Raw genomic sequence first — 10,378 nt, 5'->3', positions numbered from 1 at the left:
CCCAATCTTTCAGAGTTTCTCAGGAAGATCAAGCCCAGTACCAGTACTTGCTTGATAACACAGCTCTCCCTTCCCTAACATACTACTACTTTGCTGGTGGTGTAACCAGCGTACATTTCCTAAATAAACTCTTTATTCTCAAATCCTCGTCTCAGACTCTGCTTCTGGAAAAATCCAAATTAAGATAAGTGATAAAAATTATGACACAGATACAGATGTTATATCTATGGATTACTCCAGATTTTACTCAGGCCCACCATTCCTCTCTAATATAAATTCTTCTTTGACAACTTCATTCAATAATTTATTGTCTACATGAGTAGCAACACTTTGATCTACCACCTGCATGAACAGTTTTAAAAAATTCAATATGTCCATCCCTGTTCTCTTTCTTGAAATTTAAATCCACATATTCTATTTCCAACTGGACATTCATATGTTTACATATTTTCTACATTCATCTGAAACACAGCACAGTCAAAGTGAAATTTTTTTATCTCCATATTCTCTCTAAGATATCTTCCTCCCTTTGAATCTACTAACTCTCCTGTAAGTAAAGTGTTAATTTAAATATGTGCTATCTTTATCTTGCACTCATGTTTGGTGATCTCTTGCCTCTGTTTGTACAGGTCATTCAGTGGACGTTACAGGAGAAGCTGTTGTTTGTTCTCTGCTTCATAATGACTGAGCAGTTAGAAGAAGTGCCACAGGGGAGGGGACTTGATCTGGTTGTTGGTGTTCCCTGGATCTTCTTGCCCTCAGTGTGTGCTTATACCTCTGTGGCCCCATGAAGACCTACAGCTCACTGTCCTGTACAAGATGAACAGGTTGCAGGCAAAAGAGGAGGACTTCATCCAGATTTAGCTCCCTAACGGGATAGGTTAAAACACCTACTCCCCAACTAGTCTGACGCCTGCCCCATATGCACATGCTGCGCTCAGCTTTGTCTACACCTTTCCTTGGTGCTCCTTGATGCTCTTCTCATCCTACAGAATAAAGCCCTCCATATATATCTACCTGATTGCTGTTCTCTGTCCACTGTTGACCTTTCAAAAAATTCTTCCACTTTCTGATCAATAGATGAATTGCTTAAATGTTTGAGTGTTGCTAGGTGCTTTTTAATTTACTTCCTTTTTTAAAAATTTCCCCTGCATTTCATATAGAATGACAGTATTAGAATATATGCCTAATCCATTAACTTTAAAACAGAAAGGAGGGGCTTCCCTAGTGGTGCAGTGGTTAAGAATCTGCCTGCCAATGCAGGGGACATGGGCTCAAGCCCTGGGCCAGGAGGATCCCACATACAATGGAGCAACTAAGCCCATGTGCCACAACTACTGAGCCTGTGCTCTACAGCCCACAAGCCACAACTATTGAGCCCACCCACCACAACTACTGAACCTGTGAGCCTAGAGCCCATGCTCCACAACAAGAGAAGCCACCATGAGAAGCCCACACACCACAACAAAGAGTAGCCCCCACTCACTGCAACTAGAGAAAGCCCATGTACAGCAATGAAGTCCCAACGCAGCCAATAAATAAGTAAATAAATAACAAAAAAAGCCCACAAAAACTTAAAAAAACAGCAACAACCAAAACCCCCAGAAATGTTCCATGTGCCTTATTTAATTTAATACCATGACTAACTAGCCAGTCACATGAGGTAGTAGACTAACAGGTATCCTAAACCAACCTTTTGTTTTTAAACACTTCTTAAATTCAAGTCATGAACTTCTCAATACTTGTGGAATTCATTTATCTTCCATTTCTGGTACACTACCATAATCTAATTGTTCATGTCCCATCTAAATTCTTGCAGTATATTACTAAATAGCTTCTCTCTTAAAATGTTCTTCTTATAGCCATCCTTCACATTACGATTAGAGCAATATATCTAAATGCCATTTTCCTGTTTAAAATCATTTGATAACTTTGTCACTTATATTCTCCAAATTGGTTCACAAGCCATGTAACTAAGAATCCTCTTGTCTTCCTGTTAAAGTTGTGAATTCCTGTACTCCACCTCAGACATATTAAAAGACATTAAAATCTCTGTGAGTAGATAATGGGAATTTACATTTTTAACAGACCACCCAGGTAATTCTTACCCATGCTAGAGTTTCAGAACCACTGATAAGTTCCTATATAGTAAGCATGACATAAAACCTATCTATGAACTGTTCCCTACCAACATGTTCAGCATTCCTTCTTGTCAGTTCCCACCCCCAGGATGACATTCTAAACTGGACTCTGTACACACAGGGCAAGAAGATACCAAAGAAAGAGGCAGACCACTCCAGATTGGTAGGTGGCAATTTAATAAGCAAGGGAACTTACATACTTGTCTTGAGCAGCTCCAGGATGAGTAGATCTCCACACCCATCTGCCAGAATCTTAAAGACTCATGTAGAGACCTTAATGGGGTTTGACCATGTATTGCACTATCCTAATTAGGGATCTAATTAAACTTAAAAGTTTTTGCACAGGAAAGGAAACGATAAACAAAATGAAAAGATGATCTATGGAAGGGGAGAAAATATTTGCAAATGATGCTACCAACAAGGGATTAATTTCCAAAACATACAAACAGCTTATACAGCTCAATATTAAAAAAACAACCCAATCAAAAAATGGACAGAGGACCTAAATAGACATTTCTCCAAAGAAGACATGTAGATGGCCAAAAGGCACATGAAAAGATAGTCAACATCGCTACTTATTACATAAATACATATCAAAATTTCAATGAGGTAACACCTCACACCGGTCAGAATAGCCATCATCAGAAAGTCTACAAATAATAAATACTGGTGAAGGTGTGGAGAAAAGGGAATCCTCCTACACTGTGGGTGGAAATGTAATTTGGTTCAGCCACTATGGAAAACAATATGGAGGCTTCCTAAAAACTAAAAACAGAATTATCATAGGATCCAGCAATCCCACTCCTGGTCATATATCCAGAAAAATGAAAACGCTGATTCAAAAAGATATATGCATCCCATGTTCACTGCAACACTAGTTATTGCGTTAGCCAAGAAGTTCGATTTGTTTTTTCTGTAAGATGTTACAGAAAAACAAGAACTAGCTTTCTGGCCAACACAATACAACAGCCAAGATGTGAAAGCAACCTAAATGTCTATCAACAGATGAATGGATAAAGAATATGTGGTGTGTATATCACACAATGGAATATTACTCAGCCATAAAATAGAAAGAAATAATGCTATTTGCAGCAATATGGATGGACCTAGAGATTATCATACTAAGTGAAATAAGACAGAGAAAGGAAAATATCATATGATATCACTCATATGTGGAATCTAAAATAAAATGATTCAAATAAACTTATTGACAAAACAAATAGACTCAAAGACATAGAAGACAAAGACCATGGGGTTACCAAAGGGGAAGAGGGGGATAAATTAGGAGTTTGGGATTAACATATATACATTATTATACATAAAATTGATAAACAACAAGGACCTACTGTTTAGCACAAGGAACTGTATTCAATATCTTTTGATAACCTATAATGGAAAAGAATCTGAAATATACATATATATTTTATGTATGCATCTGAATCACTTTGCTGTACACCAGAAACTAATAAAACATTGTAAATCAGCTACACTTCAATTTTAAAAAAAGTTCATATAGAGGCCTTAATGGGGTTTGGTAATGTCTTATACAGTCTAAATGATCTCAATACCTTACTCTCTCAAGGCTGTGTCCTTAAAACAGTTCCTAGTGTGGGAATGGTGGGAAGAAGGTACATTCTAAGGATAGTGGAGGGGGTGAGGAGCCTCCTATTGCCTGAGTCCAGCTACATCAGTCACATCATTTCAGTGACCTCCTCCAATAGTTCTTCACTCTTAGACCTAAAATCAATGTTACAGTATGATCTAGTAGCTTATAGTAACCCCATAAACCAACTTAAGTCACATTCCATGACTGAGAGCACTCTGATCACTTTGCCTCATGTGTGCTTCACCCATCTTCATCCAATCAACTCCTACTCAGCCTCAGGGCTCAACCCATCTGTCCCTCCAGATGTCTTCTGAGGCCAGATTTAAGTGTTATTCTTTCTGACTCCAGAACATAATACTATTTTAATAATTACACAAATGTTACTGTATGCATTTGTATACACACAAATAATTTTACCATACATGTTTTTAAAAGTTACTCTTGCTTACTGAACTCTACTTCCTTCCTTGTTGAATCCACAGTACTTAGCACATTTCCTAGAACTAGGTAGCATTCCATAAGTATTTATGAACTAATTGTTTAAACTAAATAGCCTATTACCAGCATTTTTATGAATGAAGACACTTACTAAAATTCAAATTCAAATGATATAATGTAGTTACATTACTTTTTTTTTTCTGCTTTTATAGCAGGCAAGCAGATCAATCTAACCACCATGGAGATCTCTATGCTTAAATTGTGACTTCAATTCAGAGAACTGCAGTCATCACTTGAATGTGTTCAGTACACCTCTGAAAGACATACTTGCTATTAACTTAGAAGCATTTGATCTCAGAGAATTCAAACACTATGTATATGAAATTCATTTGTAAGGACTGTTCAAACGTCCAAAATATATTTCAAGTATTTTTGTTTTCATGAGATATGTCAAACTCTTAAAGTGATTATATTTTACTTATTGCAAGTATTTATTTATAGTACAAATATGATTGTAAAGGAGATTTCATTGCAATTACTTTAATTTTATCTTATACCCATAATGTTCTGAAGTGTGTGTAGTTGTATGTTATAGTAATGAAACACATAATGTGATATACTGGGGTATAAAACTGAGTTAGATACAAAGGTGAAAATGAAAAGAAGCCTGCAATTTGTGGAAAAGATAAAACTGCAAATGACTGCAATATTATATGACTTATACTATCTTGAAATTAAATGAAAGGTGATACTTGCTAAAGAATGGATGAGCTAGAAAATTCTATTGTGCCTGAAATTCACTATGGGCAAGACCTGATAAAGTCATATGCATCCCCAGACAAAGTCATATTTATTCAAGTTGTAACTTCTCTCCAAAATTAAATCCTTTTTGGCTGTATTGTGTTCTTATTTTTTCTAGGTTGAATTAAGTCTTCTTAATTTTTCCTAAAAGCTTTTCAAGCATCAGTTATACCAAGGTATGGTAATTTTGTAATATACTTTAATTAGAAGCCTGTCTCTTTCACCAGATAAAAGATTACCTGGGTAATATCAGATTATTATATATTGTGCATGATCTATTTCCATTACTTAGTATAGTACTAGGGTTTTTCACAGTGTTCTCAGAACAATTTCAAATTTTTAGGATCAAGAAATCAATAAAGATTCCTTGTCTCCTACAATTTTCTTAAATTATTGTCACAAGAAATCATAAATTACCACAAAATCTACAATAGAGCATTGACTCTTGATTGTCTGAAGAATAAATTATACTCAGCATTGAAACAGAGTTTTTAAAAAGTCCTACAAACAGCCAGAAATCTATGACAAAAAATTTACAAAGATTTCCATTGAGTTTTTCACAGAAAAAATTATGAAATCTTATAGAATGTGATTAGACAAAAATAGAATACCACTTCCTAAACTAACTTAGTTTATACTATCAAGTTCTAAGAAAAATTAGAAATCTTGAAAAATATTTTTCTTATTATTATGTTTCTAAAATAAAAAATATAATCATCACATATAAATTTTTTGTTTCTTGGAAATTATTTTTAAGGAATAAATGTAGGTGTCTATTTTTCTAAAATAACATATAATTTATTTCAATTTTTCTTTTTATAGCTATCCAAATTTTATCCTAAATTGCTGACATTGTGAGTCACATTTGTTTGAATACGAATGTTTTGTTGTTAATGAATTCTCATTACCATTCTTATAATTCTAATAATCTCATGATCCTAATGCAAAACTATCAATTCAATAATAATTTTAACTTAGTCTACATATGTATTGACATTTTACTTTCAAAATGAATCTTTATTTCTATTCATCCTATATTTCCATATATAATGCTTAAATTATACATCAAAACTTTTGTTATTTATACCTATACCTTTGAAGCATAATGCATGTGAATGAACAGATCAGATTAAAGAAAGCAGTACAAATGTACTGTCTCTATCAAGTAAGAGTTAACATTTCATATTGTTATATGTTATTTGTGATATGTACTTATTTACAGGGCGTCAAAAATAAGCCTGACTATTCTCTAAAATCACAGTGGAAGATAAGCATTTGACAGAAGATTTCAATTTTATCAGAATAAAATCTATTTTAGAAAAAGGTCCTGATTAAAAGCTCTTATGTTAGATTGTTCAAGTATTCTTGCAAAAACTGTAATGCTGGTTTGTCAGGGAGATTCTTATCTTTCAAGAGCCTAGAATGTTTATAATTGAATTCTTACTTAAAAACAAAAGCAAAAACTAGAAAACAAACTATGTGAGAAAAATTCTCTAACTATACACAGTACAAACAACCCTGAGGGATGGAAATCATCCTCTCTATATTCTAGTTGAATTATAAATAAAATGGAGTATCACAATATTTACAGTCACTTCAGCCAGATTCATTACTTTTTTGTTTACATTGCATGAGCATTCTGTGTGTGCTCTGTATATTTAAAGCTGCATATATTTGTACATATGACAGAACCCAATTTATATGTTTAGTTCCTCAGCTGTGTTTTTGCATCATAATTACAAATAAGGTTTAATATTTAGCAAATTTGCTTAATAAATGTAAAAAACAATAAAACCCTAAAGCCACACTACTATATAGCAATAAAATTTCTGAATGTTAGCATTTGTTTTGAAAATTTCTTAAAGAAAGCATTAAAGAAATGTATAATTTAATGAATTATTTGACACATATTCTTATTTAGCAAAAGTTTCATATTGGTAACAGGAACATGTAGAAATGATCAATAACCATTCATGGGACAGCTCCATCTTGTCAGTTCATATTATTTTCTGTATTATTGTGTTGGTAATGAATGTGATGGTAAGAGTTAAATGATTTAATTAAAATGAAATTTTACATCCTACTTATGTTTAATGCAATGTCTGTCTATTTCAAATTGGAAAAAAATTTGTTCTATGAGAAAATTATTCTCTGACGTATGGGTATAGCAACACCACTGTAATTCTTGGTCAATATGTCTTGACACTGATCTAAGACTTAGACTTCATTCTCTACACTTTTCAAATACTCCTCAGGTTTCTATTTAGTGGTCAGTAAAGTGACTGAGGTAACAGAAATCACTTGCTCAGGTGAAGTTTTTTAATTTTCCACTTGGAAAATCTTTGCCCAAATCTTCATGTACTGTTGGAGGAAATTAATGTTCTCAGTGCCTCCTAATTCATGTATAAATTATCTAGTTTGGAAACTATCCATTATGTAATGGTCTATCTCCAACATCCCTTGGTCAATACTCTCCAGTTTCAGTGCACTCGGGTTCCTCATATTGTGACCTCTTACTAGCGAGACCTGTTCTACAACGCCTTGTTGCATTTTCATTCTTATGTTCTTATCCAAAGCCTCATTTGCCAATTAGATCTTTTTTTAAAGGGGTAAAAATTTATTTTTATATCCTTATACATTCAAAGTGGGTTTCAAATATCACACGGCTGTGAAATAACACACACAAGTTGAGTCTTCATTTCATTTGTCTGCAAGATCAGTTTCTATTGATGACTCCTGCCTTTCCCTAGAGCTCTCTTCCCTTGACCAAGGGGAGAGAGCTCTATGCCTCTGGTGTTCTGGCTGACTCTTGAGATCTTCCTTCTTGCTATCCCCTATTCTTCAATCTAAGCCAAGAACTGTTTCTAGTCTAATTGTTACTACCTATTTTAAGTCATTACTATGCCACTCTTGAATTATTGCAAATCTTTCATGACCATTCTCCTTGTCTCTGGCATTTTCCCTCTCTGAAGTCGTATCCTCTTAGTAACTTTTCTTGTAACTGTGTGTATACCTTAGCCTAGCACTTATGATACTGTATTATAAATGCCAATTCACTTGTCTTTTATACATCTAGACAGTAAATTCATCAAAAGTGGGACTGTCTTATTCAACACTAATATTACTACCTCATTGTAAAATGTGTGAAACATATTATAAGCAAAAGATATGTTTTTCAATAAATAGCTTCTTTGATCTACCGTTTAAGTTGCCATCTTGTGCTTGTCAATGCTTTCACCATCACATTTCTCAAAATACCATAATTACTAATTGCTTCCACTGATTAAACAACCACACACTTATCATGCACCACAGACTTTTGTACCTATCATCATAATGAACTTGTTCTCCCAGAAACTAATGTTACTATTAACTAACAAGTCTCTCTATATTTTACTGTTAATATGCAGAAAGTGGAATAAATAGACATTTGCCCCAAACCAAACTCAACAAATGCTGAGGTAGAGCATATATTGAATTATATTTCCTCCTAGGCTCTTAGGCATAGGGAGTTTAAGTCATCAAGTAATTAACTAATTAATTAAATATATACTTACTGAAATCCTGCTATGGGGTAAGACCTTGCCTAAAAGCTGAGGCTAGAGAAGTAGGTAAAGTGGATCCTGAATCCCTATTAAAATTGGATTACAGTTAGAATATATGGATATAGGTCAAATAATTGAAGAAAAATACATCTTATAAAGAGGGAAGAGCGGGATATGTTGGGGTATAAAATCAGGAGACAAACTAGTTTAGAAGATGAGAGGAAAGTAGAATATTGTGAAGCTGAGGAAGTTAGTGAAAAGTGAAGATGGTGATTTAAAGAAGCAAGACTGGGAACTTGGAGACCTGAATGAATGACTGGGTGATAAGGCACAATTACTGACTGATGGAATAAGAGAAAAGCGCAATTGGGACGGACAGCATTAAAACAAAGTCTTTCATTTGGGACAGGTTGTGTTTTGAGATGCTGGTGAAATACTCAAGCGGTTAGCTCTAAGAAGCAGTCAACAATAAGGACATGAAGCTCAAGAATTAGATGTGGACTACAGAAATAGACGTGTGAGACTTCGATATAAGAAGACAGTAGTCTACATGGGAGTAAATACCACCATCTGTGGAAGGTTTAAAGAGTGAAAATTCTAAGGCCTTGGTTGTAGCACCGATGTTCTCTCAACATTAACCAAAGAGCAAAGTAGAAGAAGCCTGTAAAGGAATGTAATATGCAGCCAGAGACGGATGGAAAGCCAGGTGACTAAAACTTCCCAGAACCACAGGAAATAAATGTTTTGAGAAGAATGTCAACAGGTCTAATACTTTGGAGGTCAAATATGTATGAAATAAAAATTGTCCACTGGATCCCTTGGCACAGACTTAATGAAACCTGTTTTGTTTAAATAAAGAGGATAAAAGCCTGAATGTTATAAATTGATTAGAGATAGTTGAGGAAGGGGAAAAAAGTAAATATAAACATTTTTTGAAGACGTGTGGCCACATGTCTATTAAAAGAAGCCTGTGGAGATGCTGAGGAAAGTGCCAGTAAATGGAAACATGTGGAACACATAATTGGGAAAGAAAATAACTGAAACGTTTAGGTCACTTAAAAGGCAGACAGGAATGAGGGTTACACTGGAATGAGAAGAAGAGAATCTTATTCTACCACAACCAATAAGAAGTAGGAAAGAATAACTTCAATTATTGTAGGTTTGCATATTTAATGGCAGAAAATTGAAAGCAAACAAACCAACAAAAGAAACTTTTCACATTTCTAGAATTTTCTATGGAAATATGGGAGCTTAATTATTGGCCATATTTTTGGAAAAGAATGAAATTAAGGTGGAAGGAAGGATTTGAGAATTTGAGAGGAGAAAGCAAGAGATAGTTGATAAGCTAAATGAGATAAGGCTGTTAGAATGTATGGAGAGTATAGGTAATACCACAGAGTAAATTTCTAGAAGTTGCAAAAATTTCTTAATTAGCATTGAACAGGTCTATGATGAAGGAAGTTTTAGCCACAGTTTTGTTCTGCCAGTTCTTTACAATAGAATGCAGTGCGTAAAGTGAGATTACTGTTTAGGTGAACTAATGCTTGCTGTGATGTACTGTAAATTCTAAATTGGTTATTTCTTTTTATTCCTCTACATTCTAAAGTAATATTTGACTTTTCATCAGTGCTAATTACTTATGACCTTGCATTTTTAATTTTTTTGTTGAAAGCTATTTTACATAGGGTAAATGTGTACATATACTGATTTCCACTGTGATAAGTTTCAACATATTCATTCAACTGTGTAAAACATACTGCTATCAAAATATAGAAGATTCCTATTGGGTTAGAAAAGCCCTCTACGGAACTTTTCTTTTCACTCCTCCACATGAGACTTCTACTGTG

The sequence above is a fragment of the Hippopotamus amphibius genome, chromosome 3 (genome assembly GCF_030028045.1).
Source record: "Hippopotamus amphibius kiboko isolate mHipAmp2 chromosome 3, mHipAmp2.hap2, whole genome shotgun sequence".
Taxonomy (NCBI): domain Eukaryota; kingdom Metazoa; phylum Chordata; class Mammalia; order Artiodactyla; family Hippopotamidae; genus Hippopotamus; species Hippopotamus amphibius.
Note: the sequence above shows the minus strand (reverse complement) of the source record.